A 19,346-nucleotide genomic window follows, 5' to 3' on the forward strand; every position below is an offset into this window, starting at 1 on the left:
GTCTCATGTGTCAGGCCCATCAGTTCCCAGTGGTTCTTTAGAAGACATAAGACAGGACTAGCTTGTTGTACCTGAATAAGGAAACCAAGAAATTAAATTTTATATATACATACTTTTATAATACTTATAATAAATATTATAATTTCTTATATATGTATAAGCTATGCAGTCTATGTGCATACATCTCATACACTCTGTGAAAGATGGAAATAAATGTAATATGATGTCTATTGTCAAGGATCTCTCAAAGGTTAACAATTTAAGACATGGGCACACATAATTGAAACAGAGATGATAAAGGTAGAATATAGGAAGTGCTAGGACTATTTAGATGAAACAGGTTTTCATACTCTCACAGCCAACTACCTAATAAGCATTCCAGTTAGATGTCTAAGAGTCATCTCAAACTTAGTATTTAAGAAGAACAAAAAACAGAACTCCTGATATTCTTCATACAAAATCTTCCCTACACCTTGCTCTTCTGTTAATGTCCACTCCATCCACCCAACAGCTCAAGTCAAAAACCTTGAAGTCATCCTTGATGCTTCTTCTTCTTTCACCCTCTGCCACCACTCCATCAGCAAACAATTTCCTGTGTTATTTTCAATTTTTTTTTCCAAAATGCCATTCAGGACTGCTGGTGCTGCTACCACCCATAGTCTTTTTATGAAAAGTCACACTTCTTGTTCCCCTTCAGTCTAATCTTAGTATAGCATTAGAATTATCCTGTTAAAATATAACACAGCATTTCATCTTGCTCAGAACTCTCCAATGGCTCCTCATCTCAATGACATTAAAAGATTAGTCCTTACAATGAGTCACAAGGCCCTCAAAGGTCTAGTCCCTTGTTACCTCCTTGATCTCACCTTTTATTCTTGTTACTCTGTCTAGTCTCCTACAGCTACCTGGCTTCCTTTGTGTTACTTAAATGCACCAGACATATTACCACCTCAGAATCTTTATGTTGCTTTTATCTGCTTGTAACCCTATTCTCCTGAAATCCACATGACTTGCTTCATCACTTCCTTCATACAATTTATTGAAATGTTAATTCTTTATGAATGCCTTTCCTTATCACCTAATCCTAATAAGTAGGATTCAGTCCAGATAGCAACAACTGCATAAGCCTGATTCGTATTATAGGTGTTTTAGGCTAAGTTTGATTTTGGAGCCCAGTTGTCCCAATTTCAGGATTCAAGTTCACAGTAACTCCTGTCCTCTCTTTGTTACACTAATGTATTCTATTTGAAGTCTTTATTACCACTTGCCTTCTTATATGTTTATTTTACCAAAACTGTAAGTTCCATGAGAATATGGACTGCTTTATCCTCATTGCCTAACTTAGTTCGGATTATATTGTATCAGAATGGAAATAGTACGTAGAGGTTCTCTATCCTAAATTATTGCATCAGATTCCTTCAATGCCATTCTTTACACTACTCATTAGAGTAATCTCTAAAATGTAAAATTTGCCATGTTAATTCTCTTCTCAAAACCCTTCCGTTGCTCGCTATTCCCTAAGTAATAAAGTATATGACCTTAACAAGATAAAAACCTTCATAATTTGTCCCCTGGTTATTCATGTCTATATCTCTCTCATCCCATGCTTAGACTAGTACTTCTTACATACCATACACCCATGTAGTTTTCAGTCTTGTCAGATTTGGCTTATTCTGTTCCTTTTAACCTAAATGTCATCCCCTCATTTATACTCCTTACACCACTTGGTAAATCGCTACTGATTTTTTAGGACTAGTTCAAAGGCTAATTTCAACACATTTAAAATTGATCACTGCTTCCTTTTATCCTCAGTGCTAATTGCACACTATGCAGATACTTATTATAGTGTATACAATATGTACTTTGCTTGTTTCCTTTACTGGACTGCCTTCTCTATCTCCTCAAGAGCGGGTTATCTTTGAGGCTAGGACCATGGTTTGTCCTTCTGACATACTGATCAGACAATAAGCCCTATGATAATTATGGCCAGTCTGATTCCTTTATCTCTCCTGTCACACTGTGAGTTCCTTGAGGGCCTGTTTCAGGTTTGTGTCTTCTCTATTTCATCAAATAAACTTGGTGGTACCCAAGAATTTGTTCCAAGTCTTCTTTCAACATTGTGTTTCTAGATATTAACACAAGGTCTGATACTCAGTACATATGTACAGAAATATTGATATTTATCTAAACTCTTGCCACTCTCCACCATGAGCCATAGCTACTGCCTTTTTAAATTTGCATTTGCTGTTTCCTCTATCTCTATCTGAAATGCTGTTCCAACCATACTTGACTACCTTTGTACATAACAATCATCATTGCACAGGGCTTTGTTTTCTATAGCCATTCCATTTATCAATGGTGAATTGAGGTGCATTTATGTCTTTTAACCCCCCGTACCTAAGTTTAAGCCATATTCCCTTCATTATAGTGGCTGAAGACAGACTATAAAAAAATTAGACGAAAGAAACCATTGACAAAATAAAGAGGCAACCAACTGAATGGGAGAAGGTGTTTGCAAACAGTGCCTCTGATAAGGGGCTAATATCCAAAATATACAAGGAACTCATGAAACTCAACAACAAAAAAACAAACAACCCAATTGAAAAATGGGCAGAAGACCTGAAGAGACATTTCTCCAAAGAGGACATACAACTGGCAAGTAGACATATGAAAAAAATGCTCGGCATCACTAATCATCAGAGAAATGCAAATCAAAACCACAATGAGATATCACCTCACCCCAGTCAGAATGGCTATCATCAACAAGACAAATAGTAACAAGTGTTGGAGAGGCTGTGGAGAAAAAGGAACCCTCATACACTGTTGGTGGGAATGCAGACTGGTGCAGCCGTTATGGAAGGCAGTGTGGAGGTTCCTCAAAAAATTACAAACAGAATTACCATATGACCCAGCAATCCCTCACCTGGGTATCTACCCAAAAAATCTGAAAACATTTATTCATAAAGACAAGTGTTCTCCAATATTCGTTGCAGCTTTATGGTGGCCAAGACATGGAAACAACCAAAATGTCCTTCGATAGATGAATGGATAAAGAAGTTGTGGTATATATACACAATGGAATACTATTCGGCGGTAAGAAAAGATGAAATAGAACCATTTGTGACAACATGCATGGATGTTGAGATTATAATGCTAAGCGAAATAAGACAGACAGAAAAAGCAGAGAACCATATGATTTCACTGATATGTGGTATATAAACTGAAAACAACAAAAGAACAAGACAAACAAATGAGAAACAAAAACTCATAGACACAGACAATAGTTTAGTGGTTACCAGAGGGTAAGGGGGAGGGGGTGGTAGATGAGGGTAAAGGGGATCAAATATATGGTGATAGAAGGAGAACTGACTCTGGGTGGTGAACACACAATGGGATTTATAGATGATGTAATACAGAATTGTACACCTGAAATCTATATAACTTTACTAACAATTGTCATCCCAATAAACTTTAATTAAAAAAAAAGAAAGATCAAGCAATATTGAAAAGTAAAAAAAAAATTAAAAGAATTAAAGGTAGAAAGATCTATCGATCCCTTTTTTTTTTTTTTTTTGTATTTCTTATTGGTTTCAAAGGTCTTCCTTGTGGTAAACTCTACACCTTTCAAATATTTAGTGAAACTTCCTAGATTCATTTATTTTCCTGGGACCAAAGAACAAACTTCCCTATGTCCTGTTATCTACAGGTTACCTGCACATTTGTGGAATTCTACATTTCTACTTTCCCCTCCCACTCCTGATGTTGCCCTCGTGAAATGAATACCCAACAGTCTTGTTGCAGCTGGCTCTGAATGCACAAGCCCTCAGTCTCAGCCAAGTGGGAATGTTGGTGGTGGCACATTGAGAATTCCAGCAGTCGTACTGACAACTTCTTTACTTTTGTGGTTCCAAACTCCTTGTAACCTGAGGGGATGGATGATGAATGATATTGTGAGACCCAGACCACCTAAACTCTGGCTTGATTTGGCATATTATCTTGAATCAATCACACAGGTTTCCCAAGGCACTCTCCCCTCACGTTTCTCTTCTCCATTCAGATCATATATTCTTCCACTGTGCTTTCTGAGCTTCCCACACCTCCCTTAACCAGGAAATAAAAAGAGTTCTGTACTGAAAGGTGAGAGAGTTAGCCCTGAGAATATCCCCTTCCTTCTTTAGCCTCAATTTATCCTGCAATAAAATGGGGTGGGGTGGAATTTAGAATTTTCAATATTTCCTCCAGATTCTTTTGCCACCTTCACAGAAACTTAGTTTCTTTGCAAAACCAATTGTTAGAGTTAAACTCATAAAGCAGTGTACCCTGGCTCCTTTTACTTACTCTGAAATTGATACACTTGGCATATTTCATAATGACACTTAGAACAACCCTTCAAGGAAATGTTGGGAGCCTGAGATAGTGACACATCATCCTCATATATAGGCTCTTCCAGAAGGACCACACCTATATCTGCTTTGGCTGGATGTTTTTCAACTTGGGGATTAAAGCTGGGATGGAGGCAGATTTTTTGGCTGTGTAGGATGCTCTCTGAGTCGATGACTCCTGAAATGTTCAGGTGTGAAGGCTCCCTAAGGAAAGAGAAAGAGGGACAAGAATACACTTAAAAAAAAAAAAAAACATAAGTTATCCATTACACCACCTTATGAAAGGCATTGTTTGACAGCTTATGTCAAAGTCAAAGGAATGAGATGACCCAGCTTTACCTGTATTTGAAAACGTAAGATTACCTTAATTGTAGAAACTTATTGAATACAGCGTGATATGTACCACACTGTGCCTGCACAAGTCCTTGTTCTGGGCTTTTGGCTCCTCCACATCTCCACTTCTCCCCTACCAAATATTTGATCCAAAGAAAGTTGCTTTATGTGCCTGTGTTTTTTTGTTTGTTTGTTTGTTTTTTGACACTTAAAGTTTTATTATATCAAATTTGATACATATAAAATACTATATCTAATATATATTTAAGTTGCAAAACATAATAAAATGCATCCCTGTAAATCCACCATCATATTCTGTACTTGTACGTCACCACTCCTTTATCGCTACCTGTAAGCTCTTATCCCATTCTGCCTTATTCCCAGAGGTAACTACAATCCTGAATTGTGTTTGACATTCCCTACTTTGGTATGTAATTATATTCTTTCACTTTGCTTGTTCTCAAGCTTTCTAAAACTATAAGTATACTACAACTTATTTACCCTTTCTTTTCTTCATGAACAGTAATTTTTGTCCAGTTCTTGTCATTGCATCGCTACTATAAATATTCCTATAACTGCACATGTGCAAGAGTTTATCTAAGGCATATATGTAGAAGTGGAATTTTCTGGTCATAAACTGTTATGTGCCTGGTTTTTAATACCTTCTTCTATAAATTGGGAAGGGAAGGACTGCTTATTCAAACTCTACTTGTAATCGCTTCTCAGCCTTTTGGCTAAGATCAAGTGTGCCAACTCTATTTGTATACATGTATGATATTTTTCATACTAAAATGTTAAATACAAAATCCCATAGAGGAAGAAATGCTAACCTTTGTACAACTCTAGTGGATAGTAACATACAATTGTGAAAAGACATATCATTAAAAACTCTGGGAGGAAAGACAGAGATTTCACATTCAATTTTAGAAATTACACAGCATAGATTAGACAATGGAGAGCTGTTAAGGTACAGAATCAACATCATGAATACATGAATTAGAGCCATAGCAGTGCGGAGTGAGGTAAGGAATAGAACTTAAAGACATTATGGAGGAAGAAATCAGCAGGATTTTGCAACTCAGTTGATGTGACATTAAATAATCATGGACAGATTCCAGTTTAAGACCTTATTGATGGGTAGAATGATATTGCCCACAATCAAGATGGAAAAGCTTCTACTTATTATATTTGTGATAAAATCCAATTTCGTCAGATAGCAGAGAACACCTTCCTTTATATTTTGTTAAATATGCTGTATTCCCCATTAGAGCTAACAAATTCTCATCTGTGACTCCTCGGAGCTTAGTTCTGAGCCTGACAAAGACAGACCTCAATATCTGTTTGTTGAGGAAACGAAGAAGGTAGGGAAGGAGAGACAGAAGAAAAGAGAAGGTAAGAGTGAAAAGGAGGAAAAGATGTTAGCTAGGGAGTAGGACCAAGACTATTACCTGACTTCAGGACCAGAAAATGGTCCATATCAACATGTTCTTCACTCTGTTTCTTTGGAAGGATCCACCAGTAGGAGTACTGAAAGGAAATGTCACCCAACACTCACCCTAGACCCAAGACCATTGGCTCTGCCCCTACTCACATCTTCTGCAGACAATTAGCTGTAGAGAGAATCCACCACGGACTCAGGACAATGCCCTGGCAATTTCCAGACATGGACACCAGCCATGGTATGTCATTGAAGATAGCCAATGGTGGTATGCTTGGGGTCAATGAACTTGAGCTAAGCCACTGCTTCTGAGTTTGTGGCCCTGCAAAGAATATGATATGGAGAGGGAAGGGTTAAGACAGCATGAAAACCAATCTCTTCTCTCAAAGTTGACAACATTTATGATTTTAGGGTTAACCGTAAAATTTGATGGCTTCAGCTAGAAAGTTTCTGCTACATACCAATGTGATCTAAATTCCTCCACATGTGTGACTGCGTATGTGTGAGTGGGTATGAGTGTTGTATTTATACCATGATCACAACCTGATGCTACTGTTTCCCTCTTCTTGTCTGAGTATTTATTGAAGGAAATCTAGAATTAGAAAAAGGAATGGTATCAAAAGATGTCCCACCTGATTAGGGGATAATAAAAGAGAGGGGAGAAGGTGTAGAGAAAAGGGGACAGTAGAAGAAATAGATGTAAAGAGAGGAAGAGGAATTGTACAAACGAAAGTGGGGAAAAAAGAATAGGAGAAGGAACTGGAGGAGAGGTGATGATATAGTTTGGAAATGAGTAGAAAGTAAAACAGGGAGAAGAGGAGGAGCAGGACATAGGTCTTAGAAATTCAAGGAGAAAAGATGTTCAAGTGTCTATGACTTACTAGCACAACAGCAAGGAACCCAACATAAAACATGGTAGAGCCAAAGTAAAGCTTTCATCCTGGCTTAAGTGGAAGAGATGTGATGTGTAGCTGCAGGGACAAAAGAAACACTAGTAGTCTAGAGACAATGTATATAGGTTACAGAATATCTGACATCATAAAATCTACTGTGAGGTCACTTCTCTCCCTGTTCTGTGGTCACTTTAGGGCTATGTCAGGTGGGGAACAGGAGAAAGTAACATGGTTTAAAATCAAACATAATTTTATTTGTAGGCTCTAAGTTTAAAAATTTTTCTTTTATATAGAGAAGAGGTGATATTTACCTCAGTCTCTTAAAACTTCTGGCACCATATCATGCTATCACAATATTATTGACTATATTACCTATGCTGTACATTACATCTCCATGACTTCTTTGTTTTATACCTGGAAGTTTGGACCTCTTATTCCCCTTCACCTATTTTTCAATTACATTTGACATTCAGTATTATTTTATATCAATTTCAGGTGTATAGCACAGTGGCTAGACATTTATATGATTTAAGAAGTGATCCCCTGACTAGTCTAGTACTCAACGGGCACTATGCATTGTTATTATCATATTATTTACTATATTCCCTGCTTTACTTTACATCCCCATGGCTATTTTGTAACTACCAGTTTATATTTTTTAATTCCTTCCCCTTTTTCACCCATACCTCCAACCCCCCTCCCATCTGGCAACCATTAAAATGTTATCTGTATCTATGAGTCTGTTTCTGTTTTGTTTGTTAATTTTGTTCTTTAGATTCCACATATAAGTGAGATCATGTGGTATTTGTCTTTCTCTGTCTGACACACTTCACGCAGCACCATACTCTCCAGGTCCATCCATGCTGCCTCAGATGGTGAGAATCCATTCCTTTCCATGGCCAAGCAATATCCCATTGTATATATGAACCACCTCCTCTTTATCCATTCATCCATCAACGGATCACCTTCCATGAGGTAGTTTGGTAATGCTCTGGACCAGTCCAAAGCTGGCCTCCTGGGAGGGACCTTGCCACAGGCCAAGTTCAGCTGCAATCTGTACCCTGCCCGGGGACACCTGGCATGTGAGCCACAAAGCAATCCATACATGGCCACTGCCCACACTGTGCTTAGAGGTGCCTCGAGAGGCCAAGCTGTCAACCAAGGCCGACTATCACTACTGCTGGACTTGGGGCTGCTCAGCCAGAGGTATGGGACACTCTAAAGCCAGATGCTGCTTGTCTGGGTTTTGTGAACCTTTGAGAGATTTTAGGAAAGTCTACAGCCTGAGCCAAGACAGGCCATTTGTATGGAAAAGCCACTGGAAGTGGCTTGGATGTGCCCAAAAGTTGGGTGGGGCAGCGCCTCAGGGAATCAGGGCCAATGAAGAGTGTTAGCCAGTTTGATGGAGACAAAGATGTGGCAGCCGCCTGCATCTGCACACAGGGAGGGGAAGGGCTCAATACAGAAACAATATCTTCTGCTAGCTCCTCCTCCCGGGAGAAAGCTGCCCCTCCAGCCCTTGTCCTGAGGCCAGACAACTAATTTCTTCCCCGTATGTCCCTGGCACCTTTTGAGCTGCTGCCCCAGTGCTGGAGCTCAGAGCGAGTGAGTCCATCATCAAGTAAATCTGTGTGTGGAGGGTCTGGGAACGCAGCCGCCTTCCATCTCAGTCAGCCATAATCTCTACTGTTTTTCACAATCAGAAGTTATGGGGACTTCTCTCCCCAGCACTGGAACCCTGGGCTGGGGAGCCTGGTGTGGGGCTGGGACCCCTTGTTCCTCCAGGGGGGAACCTCTGAAGCCAAAATATCCCTCCCGATTTTTAATGGTCACACTCGGGTGTGTGACCAGCCCGTTCTGCATCTCTGCCCCTCCTACCAGTCTCGAGGTGGCTTCTTCTGCATGTCCATAGTTGTAGGGCTTCAGTTCAGCAAGATTTCAGGAGGTTCTCAATAATGGTTGTTTTATAGTTTAGTTGTAATTAATGTGGTCCTGAGAGGAGGTGAGCACAGCATTTACCTACTCTGCCATTTTGACCAGAAATATGTTTTCATTTTCTTTGGATAAAACCCAGAAGTGGAATTTCTGAGTTGTATGGTATATCCATTTGTAGTTTTTCGAGGCATCTCCATAGTGTTTTTTATAGTAGTTGCACCAGTTTGCAGTCCTACCAACAGTGCATGAGGGTTCCCTTTTCTCCACATCCTTGCCAACACTTGTTGTTTGTTGATTTATGGATAATAGCCATTCTGACAAGTGAGTTGATATCTCATTGTGGTTTTCATTTGTATTTTTCTGATGATCAGTGATGTTGAGCATCTTTTCATATGTCTGTTGGCCATCTCTATGTCTTTTTTGAAGAAATGTCTTTTCATGTTCTCTGCCCATTTTTCAGTCATATTGTTTATTTTTTCCTTACTGAGTTGTATGAGTTTCTTACATACCAGGCATGCCAAAAAAAATGTATACAAGTGGACACTTTGGTCAACATTACTCAAGCAGTAGTTCGCCATAATCAGAAGTGTTTGGATGCTGATGGTAACCACTTTGAACACCTCTTGTAATTGCAGAAGTCAAACGTGATTTGTATTCATCTTTTGTTATCAGTATATATTGAGTATTACAATTTTAATAGTTTTCTTTTCTTAAAATGTGTATATATTTTTTGGCACCCTCTGTATTTTTGGATATCAACCCCTTATCAGATATATGACTTGCAAATATATTCTCCCATTCAGTGGGTTGTCTTTTTTATTTTGAGGGTTTTTTGACATAATTTGTGGTGGTACATTCTTCTTTTAAGCATTACAGTCATCCTGGTGAAACTTGGGGTCCCTAGCACTAAATTTAGTTATACTTTCAGGAGTTTTCCCTCAATTACCCCCATTGAAAATCAAGAGAACTTACACTGGCACTGTTATGGTTCTATAAAGAGAGTTGGGTTTAAAGCATACACCATAGGATTTGGCAAAGTACCTAGAATATAGAGGGTCAGTACGTTCAGTCTATGGTGAGTCTATGCCTCAGTGTTTCTTAGAGCCCCCTTGTTGTCTGTTTTTCTGGTCTTCATATAAATGTAATTCTCAGCTAGGAGACAAAATCTGCGTATAAAAATCATCCCAGAGGCCAGAGTTCTCCAGGTTATCTGTATTTAGGTGAATTCTAGTAGTGGTAATACCATATCATGCCACTAGACGGCAACTCTGTGTAATCCTTTGGCTGTGCTTGATGCTGGGATATGAAAGGAATTGATATAAAAGAGAAGATGCATGCAAAGAAAGTCAAACAGTACAATTTCTTAATGGACATAAACAATGTCCATTAAGGATAGGCAACTGATTCTTGCTTCCCACACTCCTTGCTTCCCACATTCCTTTTCTAAAACTCTAAAGGACATGCCTTGCTCCTCCTTCTTGGAGAATTTTTTTAATATCTGAAGTTTCTATCAACCATGTGTAAAATAGATGAATAGATCAATAAATAGAAAAAACCTTATCCAAAGATGACTTTCTAATGGGCATTTGAGTTGCATAATTACCAATGTTTACTTTCAATTTTTCTTTGAAACATCGAAGCTGTTATATTAAAAAATAGACCAAACCATGGAAATGATTGAAAAGCTAACAAATTTCAGGAATCAGAGAATTTACCTGTTTTTTCTACTTCATTACTTTGTATGTATAGCTAGCTTTATTAAGCTCTTCAAGTTTCACAAGATAATGTCAACTCTATTCACAGTTCGCTAATTGTTAAAGAACGTTTTGATTGGCATTTGAAAATACTGTGCTTCAAGTACTTGTAGAAGAGAATAATCTTAAACTAACACTCAATATCCATGAAAGACTCTGACAAAAGGAAAAATTTATAGAGGATTTATTGAAGTATAACATGCACACACATTTTTTTATGTACTGTAAAATCAGAGAGATGTGTATCTGTACCTAGCTAATATCATCTTTTGTGGTCTTTTCTAACTATCCCTTGGAATTCAGCAATTGGCTATGTTATGTGTCCAAAGAAATTAATTATATTTCTGTAGAGCATAGTATACTTTAATTATTACAAATAATAATTTATAATTTTCCAATTAGATAGCTTGCACATTTTAATATATCCATAGTTATTTGATATTTATTGATGCTATTTTAAATGCCATCTTTTAAAATTTTTATTTTCTGTGACCAGCATATTTTAAGATATATTATTTTCAAAACTATTTTATATCTTAAAGCTATCTTATATCTAGAAATCATGAAAAAAATCACTTATGAATTCCATTATTTTTCCTATAAATACTTGTTGATATGTACACAAGCACATTTATAAATATAGTCTTTTATCTCTTCCTTTCTAATTCTTACACAGTTGTCTTACCTGATAGCTCTATCTGGCAACTCTAGTATAACATTGAAAATCAAATATAATAAGGGGTCCTTTGCCTCAATATGATAACACAGAAAAAGGTTTTCACATTTTATCATTATATACTGTCTCCTGGAAATATTTTTTATAACACAATTTATTATATCAAAGAACTCCACTTCAACTTCTAGGCTGGTAGGATTTTTATTATCAATGGAGTTTGCATTTTATTAAATGTTTTTCTTGCATCTATTCAAGTTATCTTAAGATTTTTCCCTTTATGCTGATGTTATAACTTACATTTATTGATATAAAAACTCATAATATTTTATGACCAAGTTGTTTTAATATCAATAAATGTAAATATATATATCACTTGATTTGCTAATATTTTGCTGAGGATTTTCACACCTACATTCCTGAGTGAGGTTGTCTGCTAATTTTTATTTCTTGTAATGTCATCATCAGGTTATGATAATATTTGACAACCTTATTAGGTGAGTTGAGAAAAGTTTTATTTCTTTCTATTGTCTGAAAAATATTATGAAAAATTAGTACAATTTCTCACTTTAATATTAGGTTAATCTCACTGGTGAAGCCATTGGCGTAGAGTTTTATATTTGGGGAAAATTTTTAATACAATTTAAGTAACATCTGTGTTAGAAAAGAATGCTTATATTTTAATTCTTCTAGAGCCAGTTTGGTAATTTGATTTTACACAGAGTTTATTTCCTCAAAAATTTCAATTTTATTAATTATCCTTTAAAGAATTTAATACATTTTATTTTTAGAGCACTTTTAGCTTTACAGAAAAGTTGATCAGCAAGCACAGAATATTTTTGCTGGTGTAAAAGTGCTCTGTGCTTTGCCTATTCATCCCTCTTTTCTCTCTCTGAGCCTCTGGAAACCACTGATATTTTTACTGATTCTATAGTTTTACCTTTTACAGAATGTCAGATACTTTGAATAATAGAGATCGGTGGGTTGCATGATATTGTTATGTTTAGTTTTGTAAGAATCTGCCAAACTGTCTTCCAAAGTGGCTCTACCATTTTGACACCAGCCATTTTTGAGACTTCCTGTGGCTTTGAATTATCTTTTAAAATGTGTATATTATCTCTACTGATGTCTCCTGTTATAAGTTATTTCTTCCTATTCTTTTTATTTTCAGTTCTATCAGGTGTTCATAAAATTTTTTTCCCTCTTTTAAATAAACATTTGGTTTTATTGATCCTCACTTTTGTATGATTTTCCTATTGTGTTAATTTCTATTCCTGCCTTTATTGCTGTTATCCCTCTTTCTACTTTAATTGGGGTCATTTGCCATTATTTCTTCTAATTTCCTAATATAGATACGTAGAGCATTGATTACCAAGCCTTTCTTTCTCTTTGTATATATGCACTTAAAGTATATACTTCTCTCTAAACACTATTTTTGATGCATGTCACAAGTTTTGGTACATAATAATTTTACCAGTATTTAGTTTTAAACATTTTATAATTTCTATTTTGATTTTTTAACCTAGTAGTGTTAGTAGTAAGCATTTAGTAGATTCCAGTAAGGGTTGTCTAGCTATCTTTCTCTTATTGAGTTTTAACTTAAGCATCACTGTGTTTAGAGAAGCAATTCTGTATAATTTAAATTCACTGACATTTCTTGAAACTTGCTTATGGCCAACTATGAGGTCAATTTTTGTAAATATTCATAGGCATGTAAAAATCAATGTGTTTTCTGCAGTTTTTGGAACAGTGTTATATGTGTAGCAATTAAGTAAACTATTACACGTTTTTAAAATGGTTAAAACTTTACTGATTCATTTGTTGGCTTCTTCTGTCAATTAATGATAAAGACAAGTTGAAAGGTACAGCTATGGTGATATATTTATTATAATTAGAAAATTATAGGTCTGTAAATTATCACTTTTTATATATATGGGAGCCATATTATTAGGTATATATAAATATCAAACTGTTACATTTCCCTAATCATTAAACATTTTATTATGAAATGTCCCTTTTTGACTCTATTAAAGGGTTTGCTTCAATGGAATATTAATACACATATAACAGTAGGAAATCCCTCCTATTGACATGCAAGCAGCAACCAAGGCTCAACTACAACAGGAGGGCACAGACAACCCACACAAGGGACACACTTGCAGCACCTGGCTCAGGTGACCAGGGAGACTGTGTCACTGGGGCCCACAGGACACCTATACTTAAGGCCACTCTACTAAGACCAGGAGGCATAACGGCCCTATCAAATATATAGAAACAAACACAGGGAGGCAACCAAAATAAGGATGCAAAGAAACATGGCCCAAATGAAAGAACAGAACAAAGCTCCAGAAAATGAACTAAACAAAATGGAGGCAAACAAATCTACCAGACACAGAGTTCAAAACACTGGCTATAAGGATGCTCAGTGATCTCAGTGAGAAGTTCAACAATGAGATAGGAAACATAAAAATGGAGATAGAAAACATAAAAAAGAACCAGTCAGAAATGAAGAATATAATAACAAATGAAGACTACAACAGAGGGGATCAACAGCAAGTTAGATGAAGCAGAGGATTAAATCAGCTATTTGGAAGACAAAGTAGCAGAAAACACCCAATCAAAATACCAAAAAGAAAAAAGAATCCAAAAAATGAGGATAGTTTAAAGGTCCTCTAGGATAACATCAAGTGTACTAACATTCACATTATAGGGCTACCAGAAGAAGAGAGAGAACAAGGATTTGAAAACTTGTTTGAAGAAATATGATGGAAAACTTTCCTAACCTGTCAAAGGAAAAAGACATACAAGCCCAGGAAGCACAGAGAGTCCCAGACAAGATGAACCCAAAGAGGCCCACACTGAGACACATCTTAATTAAAATACCAAAAGTTAGAGACAAAGAGAAAATCTTAAAAACGAGAGCAAAGCAGTTAGTTACCTACAAGGGAGCTCCCATTAGAGTCTCTGCTGATTTAGCAACAGAAACTTTGCAGGCCAGAAGGGATTGGCAGGAAATATTCAAAGTGATGAAAAGCGAGGACCTACAACCAAGATTACTCTATCCAGCAAAGCTATCATTTAAAATTGAAGGACAAATAAATAGCTTCCCAGGCAAGAAAAAGCTAAAAGAGTTGATCACCACCAAACCAGTATTGCAAGAAATGTTAAAGGGATTTCTTCAAGAAGAAGAAGGGGGGGAAAAGATAAAAAATATAAACAATGAAATGGCAATAACTACATACCTATCAATAATTACTTTAAATGTAAATGGATTAAATGCTCCAATCAAAAGACATAGGGTGGCTGAATGGATAAGAAAATAAGACCCTTGTATATACTGCCCACACGAGACCCCCTTCAGATCACAAGACACACAGAGGCTGAAAGTAAAGGGATGGAAAAAGATATTTCATGAAAATGGAAATGAACAAAAAAAGCTGAAGTGTCAGTACTTACACCAGACCAAATAGGCTTTAAAACAAAGGCTATCACAAGAGACAAAGAAGTACCCAGTAATCCCACTTCTGAGTATTTATCTGAAGAAACCCAACATGCTACTTTGATGGGATGTGTGCATCCATATGTTCATTGCAGCATTATTTACAATGGCCACGATGTGGAGGCAGTCTGGGTGTCAAGTGAGGGAAGAATGGATAAAGAGTAGGTGGTACATATATTCAATGGAATATTACTCGGTCATAAAAAAGAATGGAATCTTGCAATCTGCAACAACATGGATGGACCTAGAGGGCATTGTGGTGAGTAAAATAAGTCAGACAGAAAAAGTAACATGTGATTTCATTTATATGTGGAATATGAAAAACAAAATGATAAACACACAAAATAGAAACAAACTCATAGATACAGAGAACAAATTGATGGTATCCAGATGGGTGGGGAGTTGTGGGGCAGGGTGAAAAAGGGGAAGTAATTAAGAAGTACAAATTGGTAGCTACAAAATAGTCACAGGATGTAAAGTACAGCATTGGGAATATAGTCAATAATATTTTTAAAACTATATATAGTGTCAGATGGGTACTAGATTTATTAAGGTAATCACTTCTTAAGTTACATAAATGTCTAATCATCTGAAACTAATATAATATTGTATGTTAATTGTAATTGAAAAATAAAAAGAATATTTTTTAAGAAAGAAAAAATAAATCCAAGTTCCACAGACCATTTACTAGTGAGTGCCTTGAGTAAGTCCAAGCCGTACTCTCAGCCTCAGTTACCATGTCAATAAGAGGAACTGAATCTGCATTCTTTATCTTCCTCCCAGTAATAGAGAGGGCCCAGTGATTGACAACTGAAGCAAAGCTCCATAGTACACAGAGGCTCCTTCCCCTCTCCCTGTCCCCTGCAGAGATAGAACCAGGCTGAAATCTGGGCCAAGGAGGTGGGGGAGAATGGAGGTGATAGAGCGTAGTCCTGGCCTATGCTGGCAGTTCTGAGAGGCCAGACCAGGCTTAGAAAACATTTACTAGGCAGTAAAAGCCTCCTAAGCAATAAGCCTGCCAGAAAACAACAGCAACAGCAACAACAACAACAACAACTCACCCAGATCCCCATAGTCCATCACAGGTGGACTGCACTGTTTACATAGCAGTTTCACATTCATCATCTTCTGGAAGCCTTGCAATTAACCTGTTCTGTGGGGATCAGCTCAGAGCTGAATAATGGATGGGGAGTCTAACAGAAGCTCCATTTCATGGATGCCTCTCTAAGTCTCAGAAAAACGAAAAGATCACTCACTAGTGGCACTAAATCATCCTTGAGTGGCCTGAACCCTGATCTTTAGCCTGTGGGGTTTGACTCCTGCTACTGGTCAGTCTGCTTCCTGCAGTGAAGACACCTTTCTGGTTAATTTCCAGGTGAAGAAAAAGAATCAAAATTTCCAGTCAAATAAACTAGACTGAACCTCCCTGCCTGTCCACCTAACCCACCTCATTTTACTCCTACCCCCGGAAATAAACAGAAACACAAAACCAGAGTAATACTAAAGCCAAGTTCTGCCAAGCACTGGACAATGTTCTTACTGGCTTCTCTTCTAGATATCCCTAGAGCTGGGTCAAAACAGTGATTGCCAATCTACCGTTCCAAGGTCATTTATTGATTCAGCACACAAATATTTCCTGAAACCGCTACCATGTGCATAATGCTCCACACTGCTGGGCTCAAATACACCTCATCACACCCCTTCAAACTGCTCAAATTCTGAAAGATTCAGATAAGACCCCAAATAACTCTAAGGTGGACAAGAATAATATTAATGGAGGAGGGGAGTTGATAGGATTCAGACAACAGAAAGAGCACTTTCTGAGAAGAGCATCATCCCATATGATTTATGGAGGAGGGGGCATTTGTGCTGAACCATGAAGAATAACAAAACTTTAAACAATGTTTATGGAGGAAGACTCTAGACCAGGGGTGTCCAAACTTTTTTCAACATTTTTCACCAAGGGCCATATGCGGTAAAATACACAAACAGCCGGGCCACTCACTCAAGGTGAAGTACGTATTGCCTCACCTGGTTTATTTAAGTAAACTAAATATATTTTTGGAATTTGCTGTGGGGCCAATTAACAATGGATTGCATTGCTGGCCGCAGTTGGCCCCGCGGGCCGCAATTTGGACACCCCTGCTCTAGACAAAGGGGATTACCTAAACAAAGAAACGTTTTTTAATGAAAAGTGTTAATCTGGGAGTCAAGAGACCCGAGTTCTGTCCTTCACTTCCTTAAAGAATATCTTCCCTTCCCAGGTCCTCAATTTCTTCATAGGTAAAATGATAATATTGGGTTAGCGAACTTTGTTTTTTTCAATTGTAGTTGACATTCAATATTGTCCTATGTTAGTTTTGGGGGAACAGCATATGGTTAGACATTTCTATATTTTATGAAGTGATTCCCCCAATTAGTCAAGTACCCACCTGACACTACACCTAGAGGGTATTATGCTAAATGAAATAAGTCAGACTGAGAAACACAAATAACATAAGATCTTACTTTTATGTGGAATCTAAAGAACAAAACAAACAAACAAAACAGAAACAGACTCATAGATACAGAAAACAAACTGATAGTTGCCAGATAGGAGGGGGTTTCAGAGGCAGGGTGAAAAAGGTGAAGGGATTAAGAAATACAAATTGGTAGTTACAAAATAGGCACAGGGTGTAAAGTACAGCATAGGGTTAGCTATCTTTTAAAGGTCCTCCATGTGCTTCCATCCCGACAGTTTTTCAATTGTCCAGTAGACCAGTTTGCCTCACGATAGAATAAGTGAAAGAGAATAATGCAAGGGTAATTGGGCCCATGTTATGAAGAACATTGAATGGCAGCCCTGGTAGCCTGAGCAGAGAAAGAAAATAGAAGCCAAGCATCAGGCCTAACCCCTGAGGTTCTACATTTAGCCTAGTTCCAGCTTAAGAACATGAACTTTGCAGTCAGGGTGGCCTAGGATGGGAAGTTAGCTTTAATCCATGCCATTAGTTCATTTAAACAGTCATGCCACCTCACTAAGCTTTCATTTCTTCATCTTAAAATGGGAATGATAATAAATAATTCATGGGGCTGTTGTGAAGATTAAATGAGATCATGAGTAAAAAATGCCTATACGTATGTTACTTTCCTGCCCCTTAGTGCCTTCCCCCCAGAGCCATGCTTTAATTGGTCTTTGCTGACCAATTCTGTTCCTTCTCCTCCTCCTTCTCCAAAGCAGGCTTCAAAATATATCCAGAATCCAACCACTTCTCTCCTTCCCCAATGCCATGCACCTAGGTTATTGCAATAGTCTTTTTTAAATTAAATTTATGGAATTTAATTACCCTGGAAAGAGAACTGACTCTGGGTGATGAACACACAATGTGAGATATAGATGATGTAATACAGAATTGTACACCTGAAACCTATGTAACTTTACTAACCATTGTCACTGCACAATAGTCTTAATTAATCAGCCTGATTGTCTTTTGCCCACTTGCAGTCTATTCTTAATCCAACAACCAGAGTGATCCTTTCAAAACTGAAGTCAAATCATGTCACTCATCTGCTGAAAACGCTATAGTAGTCTCCCTACCTCACTTAGACCAAAACTAGAATCTTTACAATGACTTCCTTTTAGCTTTTGGACCTCATCTGCTCTTTAGCCACACTCTCTTCATTGCTGTTTCTCCAACAGAAGATAGACATCATTCTATTTTCACTTATTGTTCCCTCTGTCTGGATCCTCTCCTCATAGCTCACTCCATCACCTATTCTATAGTTTATATAGATGTCATTTCTAAGTGAGGTCCTCCCAGGCCACCACATTTAAAATTGCAACACCCTCCAGTATTCCCTATCTTCCTTCCTGCTTTCTTTTTCCTCACAGCATTGATTATTACTATGTGACATACCATAAAATTTAATCACTTATTAGTGCCTCTTCCCACTAGAATATAAGCTTAATAAGGTCAGGGACTTTGTCTATCTGCTATTGATGCCTCGATTCATAGAACAGCACCTAGCACTCAATAAATATTTGTTGAGTGAACTGGTGAATACAGTGGTCCCATATTGTGTACCAAGCATTAAGTTAAGTAGTATGCATACATTATCTCAGTAAATCTTGCCTTGTAATGCAGACAGTGTTAGGAAGGAACACTGGGATACACACTGCTTTTGTGGTCAGCAGGTGATCTGGCTTCTTGGAGCAAAACCTTGAGTTCATTAGTATCAGCTGGTAAGCCCATGTCCTTTTCAACAATTGGAGCTTTACAAAGTGTGAAAGAAAGTTGGAAGATGCAGCTGCCCAGGATTTGAGACTGCAGGAATTTGGCCTTTTGGGGCAGTGGCTTTGAGGCAGAAGCCACATGTGGCAGAAAGACACCCGGGACTAGTGAAGTGACGTGAAAATAAGAAAGCACGCTGCTCCCATTGTTCTTCTTCCTCTTTCCTTC

General features: G+C 37.5%; 1 long non-coding RNA gene across 1 annotated transcript in view; it reads right to left on the reverse strand.

Annotated features, from left to right (window-relative positions):
- Nucleotides 1-2,882: 2,882 nt before the first annotated feature.
- Nucleotides 2,883-19,346, reverse strand: part of LOC141569556 (uncharacterized) — a 29,254-nt gene continuing 12,790 nt past the window's right edge. Inside the window, exons 2-4 of the long non-coding RNA XR_016019905.1 lie at nucleotides 6,307-6,475; nucleotides 4,339-4,586; nucleotides 2,883-3,923 (exon numbers count right to left, since the gene is read on the reverse strand). This is a non-coding gene — a long non-coding RNA (uncharacterized LOC141569556). The remainder of the gene's footprint in view (nucleotides 3,924-4,338; nucleotides 4,587-6,306; nucleotides 6,476-19,346) is intronic.

Source organism: Rhinolophus sinicus, chromosome 18 (genome assembly GCF_057876585.1).
Source record: "Rhinolophus sinicus isolate RSI-liver-muscle chromosome 18, RSI-T2T, whole genome shotgun sequence".
NCBI lineage: Eukaryota > Metazoa > Chordata > Mammalia > Chiroptera > Rhinolophidae > Rhinolophus > Rhinolophus sinicus.